This window comes from Cupressus sempervirens, chromosome 5 (genome assembly GCF_028749045.1).
Source record: "Cupressus sempervirens isolate cs-2001-9-10 chromosome 5, ASM2874904v1, whole genome shotgun sequence".
NCBI classification, from domain to species: domain Eukaryota; kingdom Viridiplantae; phylum Streptophyta; class Pinopsida; order Cupressales; family Cupressaceae; genus Cupressus; species Cupressus sempervirens.
In genome coordinates, this window is record NC_143122.1 from 980,728,396 (window position 1) to 980,742,530 (window position 14,135).

The 14,135-nt window shown below is 33.5% G+C and overlaps 1 pseudogene across 1 annotated transcript; it reads right to left on the bottom strand.

Annotated features, from left to right (window-relative positions):
- Positions 1-8,223: 8,223 nt before the first annotated feature.
- Positions 8,224-11,772, bottom strand: LOC149559217 (uncharacterized; annotated as a pseudogene). Its single transcript, XR_016365123.1, has 2 exons — positions 8,992-11,772; positions 8,224-8,903 (listed from the first exon to the last, which is right to left on the bottom strand). The product of XR_016365123.1 is annotated as an uncharacterized LOC149559217 (transcript).
- Between the last annotated feature and the right edge of the window lie 2,363 nt (positions 11,773-14,135).

Consider the following 14,135-nt stretch of genomic DNA (forward strand, 5'->3'; position numbering starts at 1 on the left):
TGAAGGTGGAGTTTAAAATCAGATTTGGGGTTATCTGAACCTTGTGTAGGAGATTAACAAGTGTGTTTATGTCATGATAGCACTTCAAATTATAAATTGCATCCAAATTTGATAATAAAGGTTGTTAAAATGTTATTCAAAAATTATTGCATTTGAATTGAATATAAATAACATAATCAAAATTAATGATATTCCATAAACATGAACAATACACATGATCCAAGATAAATTGAACAATACTAGATACTAAATTAATAGGTATATCATTGTGCACATAAATGACAAAAATATATATCAAAATACATGTATCCATAGACAAAATTTTACACAAATATATATCAAAGATCATGTATCCATAGACAAAGTACTCAAATATATATCAAAATACATAGATCCATATACAAAATGTGGTTGATCATGCCATCAGAATGTGTATAATATCAATGTTTTTGTATACAATATGGCATATGCCATCTCAAAATATCTCATGATGCATCCTATGAAAACTATACTATCCTAGGGTGTTGGTGGATGATCAAAATGCAGCCTCTTCACTACACTAGGTGGATCAGATGCCTCCTACATAAACAAAAAAGAAAAACCCAAAGTCAAACTACTAAATTTATATGATTCTACGTATCTAACATTGAATTACTCAAATGCATAATGATCTTTTTTCTAATGGAGATTCATACTATCAAAATTTCATAATAAATACCTCTCTCATCAACCTCCTGCACCAATCAGGAGTCCTCTCGTATGCCCTCGACAATGCTGGTACCTCTCTGATTGTGGGCTGTATATGTTCAAATACCTTTGTCAGATGAATCTAAAATTTAAACTATAAAATTATAATTAATAGCATGCTAAATTTATAACATATTTAATCATGAATTCAAGCTACAACTTACTATTGTAGGCTCCTCCTTAGGAGTGAGTGGTCGCATCATCAAATCTACATAACTCTCTCGTTGGACCTCATGTGCACTATGAGTCTCTAATGAGATACAAAATAGTAGTTGTTAATATCACGGAAAACAATTTTGAATTTATTTATGAAGATAAGGATAATAAAAAATAAATGATACTTATACATACAATGGGGCTCTCAGTGCAAATGGAAATCTTTGATGGTCTACGACGTGGAATCTGTACAGGCTCATTGCCAATAGCCACACCCTATATACAATAAAGAATGTAATTAAATGGGATTACCACAAACATTTTACAAGAATGCATTGATATTTAATCAAATAGAAAGTGCCTAATTGCCTTTCCTTTGTCAATGTGTGCTAGCTCACCCCCCGCACTTTGTCCCCCTAGGACAGGTGCTACCTGCAAGATAAAAGAAAGATTAGCAACCATGTATGCTATAATATCAAATAGAAAATAAAATGTGAACACAACATAATGTACTGTAGATGTCTCAAGGCCAAATGAAATGGCCGAGAGCATAACATCATCAATTTGTCTAAGCTCCTCCTCAGTCATCAACTAAACATGAATGAAGATCACATACATATAAAAGTCAATATGGCTTAAAAATTAAAATTACTCTATTATAAAAATTAACTTTAAATCATATATGTCATAAAAAAAAATATATACATGTACTGACACCGAAGGAGTCCATGCCTCTACATTCCCCTCCTCTCTCGCATCAGGGTCTGTAGCCTCTACATGCGTGTCTATTGTATCCTCGTCTAATACAAAATGGTACTTAGGAAGATCACCTATGGGACCCAGGAAAATATTCTTGCACATAATGCAAGTGTGAGGCACACAAACGTGTGATGAGCTAGCTAATGATGAACTAGCACTAGCATCATCAACACGAGGAGGTAGGACTAACCTAGCCTAAGATATCATTAGGCTACTCAGCCCATGAATGGCTCTGATGGTCTGAGAGCTATCCTCTCTCATAATATCTGGATGTTGCACTCAAGGAGGAGGGGAGATATCAGTGGGGGGGACAAAAGTGTCAGCTTTCTTCCGCTAGGAAGAGGGTCTATCCTAAGGAGCTCCTAGTTCTAAGCCCATGTTGAGCTTTATGCTCCAATAGTTCACTTTAAGTTTCAACACAAATTATGCATATAATTTTCTAAGGAAATAAAATGGTATGTCTAAATTTCCATGTGGAGGGATATCAAAGATCATCCACCAACGATCCCAAAAGTTTGCACGTATGACATCATTTGTGCACCATTTAATTGATAGTTTGGATTTTTTTGGGTCCACTAGTAAACCCATTTTCAGGTTCACAAAAAGGCTGGCCAAATCGTCTTTGCTTATGTTGAGGGCCGCAACCTCATCATAATCCAAACCATCATCAAACATCTCATGCATTTCATCACGCCAATGAAGAGCAACATTTTGTTGGTTTGTAAGGGTTTCAATGTGATCCACTATGGTGTTTAACATGGATAACATAGGAGCCAATGCAAGTACATTATTATATGTTCTATGCAAACCTCTCAACTCGGTGAGATTTTCATTTATCAAATCCTTGATTCGAGGAGGGTTTTGAGGGGGTAGAGGATCATTTGGTGGACGGTTTTGTGGGGGTACTGGATCGTTTGGTTGGGGGTTACGAGGAATATTATTCCCTACCTCAATGTCATCATTCTGATCAGCCATTTCTATTGAATTGTAAAACATAATATATATTTTTAAAAAAACCTTAATTTTAACCTTTTTTTGTCAAAAAAACCCCATATTCAACTAAAACAAACAAAATCATGCTAAAATCTATTGAATTTAGATTAAAAATGAGTTAAAAAAATAAAAAAACATACTTTAATATCCGACATCCGATCGTATATTTGATATCCGATTGCGTGCAAATACTGGGCCCCAAAATATGCGAAATAAGGGCCTGTGGGTCTGGTTTTTTTTTAATATGTAATGTCACAGATATCGGATATCCGATTCAATATTGGATATCCGATATGGCACATGTCTTATATTTTATATATAAGATATAACATATATAACATATCACATATATCTTATATTTTATATGATATTTTATATATAAGATATTACATTATATTATATTTTATATTATATTATATTTTATATATTTTTATATTATATTTTATATATACTATATTGCATTAATATATATTATAATATAAAATATTATACTATATTATTATAATGTATTATATTATATTATATTATTATAATTTATGATATATTATACTTTTTCATTATATATTACATTATAATATATTACTTTTTTATTATTATATTATATTATATATATATATATATACATAATATTACATTACTATATATTATAATATTAAATATTATATTATATTATTATAATATAGTACATTATAATATAATATTATTATATTATAGTATAATTGTTATTATTATTATAATATTATATTATATAATATTAAATAATATATTATACTTTTATAATATAATATTTTTATATTATTATAATATAATAATAATAATGTTATAAGATTATCGGATATCCGATAATATCAGATATTCGATATCAAATCGGATATCTGATAATATCGGATATTCAATATCAAATCGGATATCCAATGCCAAATCGGATATCCAATAAGGCTCGGCCTTTCCTTCCAGGTTTGGTACTTGGATAGGTGGAAAAAAGTCAGAGTGGATTTTGAAGCGCTTTTAGACGTGTTCAAACTCTATTTTTTTCACATCACCACTTTTTAGCACACCATGATCCTGCACATACCCCTAGGATTTTGGTCATGGTGGCATTTTACCCTAAAATTAATTACCTTGTTAATGAGTAAGTAAACCCACTTGACAAGGGGTAGGATGGGTCACAATCAAAGGAAATTCGAAATTGGACTTGGCTAGGGTTTTGAGGGGTCATTAGGTGGTCCCAAAGTGTCTTTTATGTGAAAATGATCTACCAATATGATAGTTTAACATGTTAGGGACCTAATTTTGACCATGTTAATGCCTAGATAGTCTAGGGGGCCTCTTTACCAATGCCTTCTTCCACCAATTTGAAAATGGAGTTGTCACATGTGTTCTCTTCCATGTTTCCACTAAATCAAAAATAACAAACTTAGGGGGAGACAAGTTTGTAAGAGGAAGTGGCTTGGTGTCTTTGCTAAAATAGTTAGTGGGAAAGCCTTTTTAAGGAGTCTTGGACAAACTAGTGGGTTGTTGAGAAGTCTTGGGTGAAGGGGTTAGTTGGGCTCAACATTGTAGTTGAGAAAAATTTACCTCATGATGAGGAGTTGTTCTTTCTTTCATGGAGCATGGGTTCCATTGGAGCCATATGCCTTTGTTATTTTGGGAGATACAAGGAGTTTTGTGTGTAAGGAGGAGATTTTTATGATAGCTTTGAGAGGAGAAAAGAAATTACAATATGATGTTTGTATTATGGATATGCCATCTCCTCTTTGAAGAGTCCACCTGTACCCAATGTTTTTGTGATTCCAATGGTGAATCAATGTTCAAGCCACGAGAGGGATTTTTTTGTGTTATGTGATGTGTTCCATGCATTGACAAGTGATGTGTGTGTGTGTGTGTGTGTATCCCATTTGGAATTTGTTTCCCTTGCTCGGTGGGTGGCTTCAAAGAAGCCTAGGATGGGAGGTGAGCCTCCATGGTTCCAAGTTTTGTGTTGGTTGTAAGTTTTGAGAAGATGGTTCCTGTGAAGAGATTAGGGTTTCCCTCTTGGAAATGTTGAAAAATAAAGCGTGTAGAGAGACAAATCTACCCATGTTATCTCAAAATGTGTTGTGATGTTAAGTCTCTATTTTTTTTTCAATGTGATGTGAAAAGGAAATTTTCTTATTATTGCATATTGTTGAAATTGTGAAGTTGAGAAATTGTACAAAGTGGCCTTCATAAGGAAACATTTATTGTGAGTTTCACATTATGTGATTTGATGTATTATGGAGAAGTTATGTAATGAGACCCTTCTTCTTATGTTTATTGTAAATGATTTGGTAGAAATATTTCATAGTTGTTGTGTGAAAGATTATTATGGATATAGCTGACTCAATTCAAAACATAGCTGATTGATTTGTAAAATCATGTGTTAAGAAATGGAAGAAAGTTATCATATTTTGATAGTTCATTTTATGTGTATAAAAATTAGTTCATTTGGGTCTCAAGTTCTAATAAATCCCTAGGTTAGATAACACCATCACATCATCAAACATGTTCACTAAAATTCCATGGGAGGATTAAAAGAAAATTAGCTTGAGAAAAATAAATAGTCTAAATCTATGAGGAAAAGCATGTTGTAGGTGTACATCTTACCCCTCTGGAAATTGTATGAGGATGAGAAAATAAGAGATTGTCTATTACAGATCAATAGTTTATTCAGAAAGAATATACTATGATTCTTGTGCTTAGAATGTTAATAAAATAATGCACGTGCTAAGAAAAAGACTCAAAACAATAATAAACACCTAGTTCCTAAATTATTGTAAGAAATGACTCTTATAAATCATGTGACCCTTGTGTCACTATTTTAGAAAAAAATACTATATGTATGTATGTATATATATATGTATGTATATATGTATGTATGTATATATGTATGTATATATATGTATATATATATATATATGTATAGATATATATATACATATATATACATACATATATACATACATACATATATACATATACATATATATACATACATACATACATACATATATATATATATACATATACATACATACATATATATATATATATATATATACACACATAAATACATATACATACATACATACATATATATATATATATATACATACATATATATATATACATACATATATATATACATACATACATATACATATATATACATACATATACATACATACATACATACATACATACATACATACATACATACATACATATAAAGACTATGTCAAATCAAGGACATCTATCCATTAGACCTAGGTAATACTCAAAGGAAATCACCATCAATTAATAATAAAATAATAAAATTCAAACAAAGAAAAATCTAAAATTAACAGAACTAAGCACATGGATTAAGACAACATTACATGGGGAAAGGGATAGTGGTCCCCACCCTCCTAAGCTCTTCCCCAAGTGGAAGTCATTAGGCACTGGACATGGGGAACTCCTAGCTGACATATGTTAGTTCACAACCATAGGCCACCTCACCTCAAACGGAATTCTCTTAAAACTTGTTGCCCAATTCCCTTTAGGTGCTAGAAAAAAGGATGATGGGAACAAGTCCATATCACCTTGGAAGGGGTGAAGGTGAGCACGTGACCCCTTTTTGTTCTGATAAGTCAGAACCTCCCCTCCCCACTACCTAGGCGGCCATCATTTGAAAATAAGGAAAAAACTTAGGCTCTAACACTCCACCAACCACCCCACGCCTTGGAAGAGTAGTCAAGCACATGTACCAAGACTTAGTTGCCTAGGGAAAGAGGAGATAGTGTAGACATTAAGGGAGTAAGGGTGTTAGGAAACCATGTTGGGAGATTATTGCATTTAATACTTTAGCATGGGTAAAAGTTGTTAGGGGAAGTGGGTGGAAAGTGAGGGAAGGATGGGTAGGTTAGGTTATAAAAAGTGTAGTTAGGTTTAGTTTGGGATAGATTAACATATATTGAATCATGTGTTAAGGGGGGGTTAGGGTGGTCAAATTAGATGTTAGCTTTTAACACCTAAGTATGTGTATTAGGTAGATTATTTTGAGAAGCACATTAGACTTGAATTTATTATTAAGATCCATGGAAGTCTTAAATTAGTAGGAATATAATTAAATTTTGGGTTTAGGGAATGTAATGCACATCATCCTTATGTTTTAATTATTTAAATTATTTTCTTTTATATAAATAGTATACTCAACTTTAAAAGACAATGAGAGCTTTTATACATCTATATGTTAAATATTGTATTATACTTAATCATTCCCACAAGTTATAACCAATGAACATAGTATACTCTGATTATATGAGAAAGTAAAATATGACACAAAAAAAAAAGGGTCAGCTAAGACATGTAAAAATATTAGCTAATATGTACATCACTTTGTGGATGTATATAATGGTATATACATATATAATTTGAGTATGGCTCTTAGATGAAACATGGGGATTGTTAGGGCATCTTTAGTTATCGATTATTCAGGAATTATCAAAATTTAGAAATTAAAAACAAAATGGGAATAACAATTATGGATAAATGGGTTATGAGAAGGTAGCACATTAAAGAAACCTGGAGAATGAATAATTAAATACCTAGGTGTAAGATGCCAACTTAGTTAGAAACTAATAAAGAATAAAATGTAAGTATTTCATTAAAATAGTAATAACCATACCCTATTAGTATTGAACATAGAACATATCGAGCAAGGTTTTATAACTTAAGGTCAAACATCTAGGACAATTATAAACAAAGTCACATTCTCAATGATATACAATTTGTACTTCATATCTATACATGAAATGTCTTATTTCGAGGATTGGATGTAGAATCAAAATGATAACCTAACCCACTTCTTATGTTATAACCTAGATCTTCAATAAATGTTAGGAAATAAACTGGCACCTCGGTGAAAACTTGAAGTACATGATTTCAAATGAAAAAAAATTCCTTTACACCAACTTTATCATCTCCAAACTCAATGATCGAATTAGTAATTTTCTAACATCCTCAAGGAAATATAAATTGTTATATGAACACCTCATAGTTCAATAGAACATTCATAACAAGTATAGTTCTATACACATTATCTTTAGTTCAGCTTTCAAAAAAATTGGTTGGTTGTGTTTTGCCTTGTTAAATTTAAGGCATGACACTTAGTTCAGATCCCTTCTATTTCCTTCACGAGCGATCATACAGAATACAGGTAATATAAGATTCACATGGAACGTCAGTTATCATAGGCAGATATTTTGATTAACAAGCATGATTTTTCCTCAGATTTGCTGGAGGTTTTTCGCTTCTCCAGGTTTCTTCCCTTGCTTCCCAATGTTGCCCCCCATTAATATCCCTCTCTTCCATTTCCCCCCTTCCGTAAATGCTTCATCAAAACCTTGAATTCCCTCCTCAATCTTCTCCCCTCTCCGCTTGTGATAATTCCATGTCCTTCAAAAATATATGAGAGTAATGGGTGAGATAATCATGATATAAACACGGAAAGTTAGAAAATTTACTACCAACAAGTATTAATTGATCATCCAATCAATTAAATAAGATGCATTTTATTTTTTAATACCTTTGCATAATTAACTATTGAACATTGTCTATTATAATTTTTTTCCATATTGTGAGTGGGAGTGTTACAAATAGGACGATGCTTTATATGGTCTGTATTTTCATTTCAAGAAGTATGTATTCACAGCATCATAGTTTTGGACACTAGTTTAAAGAAAACAAATGAGTAGTTGAACATAAGACTAGCAAGAATAAAGGACTAAAGCTTTTGGTTAAACTTGTAAACATCTAATATGTAGAGCTTTGACTGCCAGATGCCAATGCTTCTGTGGGGTTTGTATTGCGCAGGAGATCTGATATGGTACCTGTCAAATTGGAAGTAGCTGTATCTCCCATCAAAGACTTCTTCAGGCTCTCAAAGGCATTTGCCACATCTCTCATGGAAGGTCGCTCTCTTGCTGATTCAGCACTGCAAAGCAAACCAACTTGAATGAATGAAACAAGACATGTATTGTCATCCATCTTCTCACGCACATCTTTCAACAGCTCGCTATTAACAACATCTGCCATTCTCTCTGGAAAAGCCAACCTCACCCACTTATGCAGGTTCATGTCTCCCACAAACATCTCGTCACTTGGCCTCTTCCTTGTAACCATCTCCAGTATCAGAATCCCAAAGCTATAAACATGTCCCTTGGTAGAAACATTCCCACCCAATCCATACTCTGCAATCAATTTTATAAATTATATTATTAAAAGACTTTGATAAAACAAATATGACAATTTTAAACAAAGACAACTGAAAAATGTTACCTGGAGCAATATAGCCAATGGATCCTCTGAGCCCAAATGTTGTTGTACTCAACAAATCTGCAGTATTTGCCGTAGTTAAACGGGAGATGCCAAAATCAGTGACAAGGGCTGTCATGTCGCCATCCAAGAGCACGTTGTTTGGTTTCAAATCACAGTGCACAATTTGTAAAGGACAATCATGATGTAGATATTCCATACCATGCGCTACATCTACAGCAATGCTCAAACCCTCACTGAATCCCAACATACAACAGCCTTCACCATCTCTGGCTGGGTGCAAATGTTTTTCCAAGCTACCATTAGAGGCGAACTGAAGAACTAAACCTTTGATGTCAGGGTAGAAAAATGCACTAACGATCCTGATAAGATTACGATGCCGAATCCTCCCTAATAATTTGCACTCACTTTTGAAACTCTTGAGAGCTTCTTCAGTTTGAATAACAAGAGTCTTGATGGCAATGATTCTACCATCCGTCAATATGCCTCTGTAGACAGATCCAAAGTTACCCACACCAACCAAGTTTGAGTCGTCAAATCCAGATGTTGCAATGACTAGATCTTGATAAGAAAATTTTGGGTAACTGAGCCTTTGAAAAATGAAGCTGGAAGGACTGACTAACCTTCTTGAAAATTTATGCCACCACAGAATTCCTATAATGAAGAAAAATAAAAGAAATCCAATGGTTCCAACCACTGATGAGACTATTTTCTTAAGCAAGGAACGCTTTTAATGGGTGTGATTTGGGCATGGAGGCAAGGAATAATTTTTGGGGCCACATAGGCCAGGGTTTCCTCTTAACAATATTATAATGCTCCTATTTGGAAACAACCCAGCTTCTGGAATCTCACCTGAGAAATTATTGAAAGAAAGATCTATCTCTTGGAGATTTTGTAATTTCGACACTGAATTTGGTATTGGACCTACAAAGGCATTGTGCGACAGATTGAGATGCTCTAATGCTGTGCAGTCTTCCACAGAAATTGGAATGACCCCTGTAAGTCGATTTCCAGATATATCTATGGCTTGAGCCATCACAATTTTGCTCACCTCCATTGGCAACGACCCTTCCAGAAAATTCCATGAGAGATTGAGATAGAACTGCAGGTTTTTGAGGGTTGCAATGACCTCACCTGGTATCCTTCCGGCTAACCTATTGTGAGATAAGTCAAGGAGCTCTAACTTTTGACATCCCTCCAAATTAGCAGGGATCTTCCCTGATAAGTAGTTGTGATGAAGAAGAAGACGTCTTAGCTGGTGCGAGTTACACAGAGAGTCTGGAATTTTTCCAGATAGCTGGTTGTGACTAAGATTTAAAAGTCCTAGATGTTGCATTTGACCTATATCGCCAGGAATGCTTCCTTTTAAATCGTTCCCATTCAAATATAGTTCCTCCATCCTAGAGAAACTTTGAAGTCCGTAGGGAATAAGGCCACTGAAATGATTAATATCTAAAGCTAAAACAGTTAAATTTGTCAGATTGAAAATCTGTTGTGGTATGCTTCCGCTTATCATGTTGTCTTCTAAACCAAAGTAATAGAGATCGGGAGACAGTTGGCCTATGGATGTAGGCAACATACCCGTGAACTTGTTACCTCCAATATTTATTATTTGCAAGTGGGAGCAATTTGTGAGAGCGGTGAGAAAGGCCAATGTGTTGCTGGTGTCACTCACAAGGTGATTGCGGTGAAGGATAAGACGGGTAAGGAGGCTCAACTTACCCAGCTCTATTGGAACTGTTCCCCCGAGTTGATTTCTCTCTAAATAGAGTTCTTGAAGACGGGAGCAATTTACCAAGGAGTTTGGTATGCTTCCAGTAAACCGATTTCCCCATAAACTAAGGTGTTTCAAATTGGAGAGCCGGGTGCCAATTTCCGATGGAATTTGTCCAGTTAGCCGGTTTCTAGATAAACTTAATTCATACAATTTTCGAAGATTTGTTAAAGAGCTGGGAATGGTGCCTGATAAATGATTCTTAAAAAGGAAAAGACTCTGTAGGTTATTAAGCATTCCTAACTGAGGAGGAATTGTGCCATTTAATTGATTTTCGCTCAGATCCAATTCAACTAGGGTTGAGATATTGTTTGAAGAGGGCGGAATGGTACCCGTAAGATTGTTGACACCCAAGTAAAGGAAATTCGAACTTGTGAGAAGACTGAGCTCGGGCGGGATGCTGCCATGCAGGTGGTTGAAGGAGAGTGCCAGATAATACAAACTCCGACAAGCGGAGAGAGCGGGCGGAATGGTTCCTTGCAATTGATTGTTGTCCAGGCTGAGACTCCACAGATTTGGCAGTTGGCCGAGTTGAGGCGGAATAGCGCCGGTGAGGTAGTTGAGAGATAGATCAATGGAGCGAAGAGAGGAGAGGTTCCCCAGCACAGGAGAAATGGTGCCGCGCAAACTCATATTGAACAAATCGATAGATTTGACGGAGTGAGAAGAGTAGTGACAAGTAACACCAGTCCAGTTACACAAATGGTGAAGAGGAGTCCAGTCAGACAGAGAATCGCTGTTTCTGGTCACGGCAGATTTGAACTGCAGCAACAACTCCTGTTGTTGTTGACGGTGATGAGAGATATTATTCACAGAATGACCTGGAAAACCGGAGATCAGAAAAATGCGAAGTATTAAAACTAGTAACAAAAGAACAGCCATGGTAGACCGAGGCATGGCAGGGAAGACACACAAACCAAGCTATAGGGAAAAAAGGAGAAAGGAAATGAAAGGGCTTTAGTTTTTGGGATTGAATGTAAGAGATAAATAAACAAGTAGTGGTCTGTATTCGGTGGTATAGTTATAGAATATATATATATATATATAGTTTGGTCTTTGGATACGGCTACCACTGTTCATTCCAGATCTGTGTGACTTGGTAGGGCTTGTTTTCATCTTCATTTTCATCTTCATTAGCGTCACTCACTAGCAGATCTCAAAGATGGCTACATGCTCTCCTTCACCTGAATCAGTATTTGAAAGAACCTATCTGATTTTCTTTTCTCTTTTGTTTACTTTTCCGACCACTGTTTGGTGGTCGGTATAAAACTTAAACTAATCTAATTAGTAAATATAACTTTTGAGTTTTGAAGATTCATGAAATGTCAAATTATTTGTTTTTATATTAACTAACACAGCTGAGGAGGCATAGTTTTTCCAATTATTATATCATTAAATGTTAATACAAATAAAACTTGTCCATATTTAAAAACTGATTGGTTGTTCAAACTCATCTAAATTAACGGTATGACGGAGATGGCGCAATGACACCTAATATTTTTAAAGAATCCACGTGAACGTGGGCCATAGCAACTGAGTCACTACCCTAAGCTGCAATATTTTAACCGTTACTATTTTTTTAGTAAATAAGTTAAAAAAATTATCGTTGGAATGGGAGTGCTTCATTACTATAGTCAATATAGTATAATCTTCAGATACTCTTGTTACAATATTTTCATCAGCTACCTCAAAATTCAAACCCCTCTAATCATATAATGTGAGGGAGCCAACCTTTATCAAGAGTTCTTAAGTAAACAAACCACCTTCTTAACTTTTGAGTTCAGTTGATCCCTAGACCATGTCACTAGTATTTGAAACCGCAAAACTCTTGACCCTCCAGCTTGAAACTTGCAAGAAATGGAAATCATTCGCCCACTGGTCTATTTGATTCTTGAAGACATTATTAAATTTGAAGATGGCAAGTTCAAAATGAACAATCCAAAATTATGTCCCAAACAAATTATCCAATCTGAATAATCTTTGCAAAATAAGAAATACAGTTTAGTTTAGGTAACTTCTCATTCATTACTCTCAGAAATTACTATTTCATAAACATTGATTTAAAGTGAGGACATGCTTAATTATTTAACATCATGAGATTTCCAAAATCATTTGTTAATGCAAATTGTTTTATGAATTTGAATGTGTATGTTTTTTTAACATTAATATTTTGAAAGTTTTTATGTTGGATTAAAAAAATATTGTACATTTAATTATTGACTTTCTTATATATGTATTTTATCATTACAATCAATTGAAATAAATTTGAAATAAATTTTTTTTTTGAACCATATTTATTTGCATTTTTAAAAGCTTTTTATTTCTTTAAAACTGATTATATTGCATTTCAATTTTATTTCTAATGAATCTTAAGTTTTTTCAAATATTACTTTTAATTTTTCAAAGGATATGCCTTTCCTAATCCAATTTATTTTAGCAGTATTTAACAATTATTGAAAAAAGGGATGTAATTCATTTTCATTGCATGTCTGCTTAGTAATCGTAGATGAAAGTCCTTTGCGATTGTCAATTAATATCAATAGGAAAACTCCTGAACATATGATATTACTAATTTCTAATGCTTTGGTATCTTTTTCTCGGCTTTCAAACTCGAGAATAAGTCTGATGGACAACCGAAATGTTTCATCTTTACTGAATTTGTAAAGATATATAAAGCTTTTCTGTTTCATCCGCAAACCCCAAAGTTATATCACATCTTCTGAACCAGCTGCTGCATTATATCTGCCCCAGGCCACACATATTAGACGACAGCAGTTACAGTCCAGCTTTTGCTGATTTCGTATATTCTTAACAAGTGAAAGTAATGCATTAAAATTAGCTCATGTTGGACTCATGTTTAGTCCTTGGAGACTGCTCATTAGCGGATGCTGACCGTGATTAGATTTGAAGGACATATATATGCAGACAATATAGAGAGAGATTAGATTCCTATGGCATCTAATTAAAATTAAAATTGGAATGTCAAATATGCTTATCTCATATGGAATGACACACAGATATAAATATAAATTTAATTTAATAAAGGATACAAATCTATAAAAAAATTAATTGTCAATTATAATGCAAGATAGATATATATTCAATTTAGTTTAATAAGACAGTATAAATATCATTTTTATAGATATGATTTTTTAATATATGTTTAATTCATGTTCTTCTATATGTATTTTATTTTGAGGCATAAAATTATAGACAATCAATTTTTTTACTCATTATTCTATAAAAATTACATGGTTGGCTAAACTGTTTTAGTGTTATAGGAGTTCTTTTTTTGAAAGACTCTATATTCCAATTTTTTTTTGACTAAATTTATTTCTTATTTACAAGTTATATTATTTAAACACATTTCATA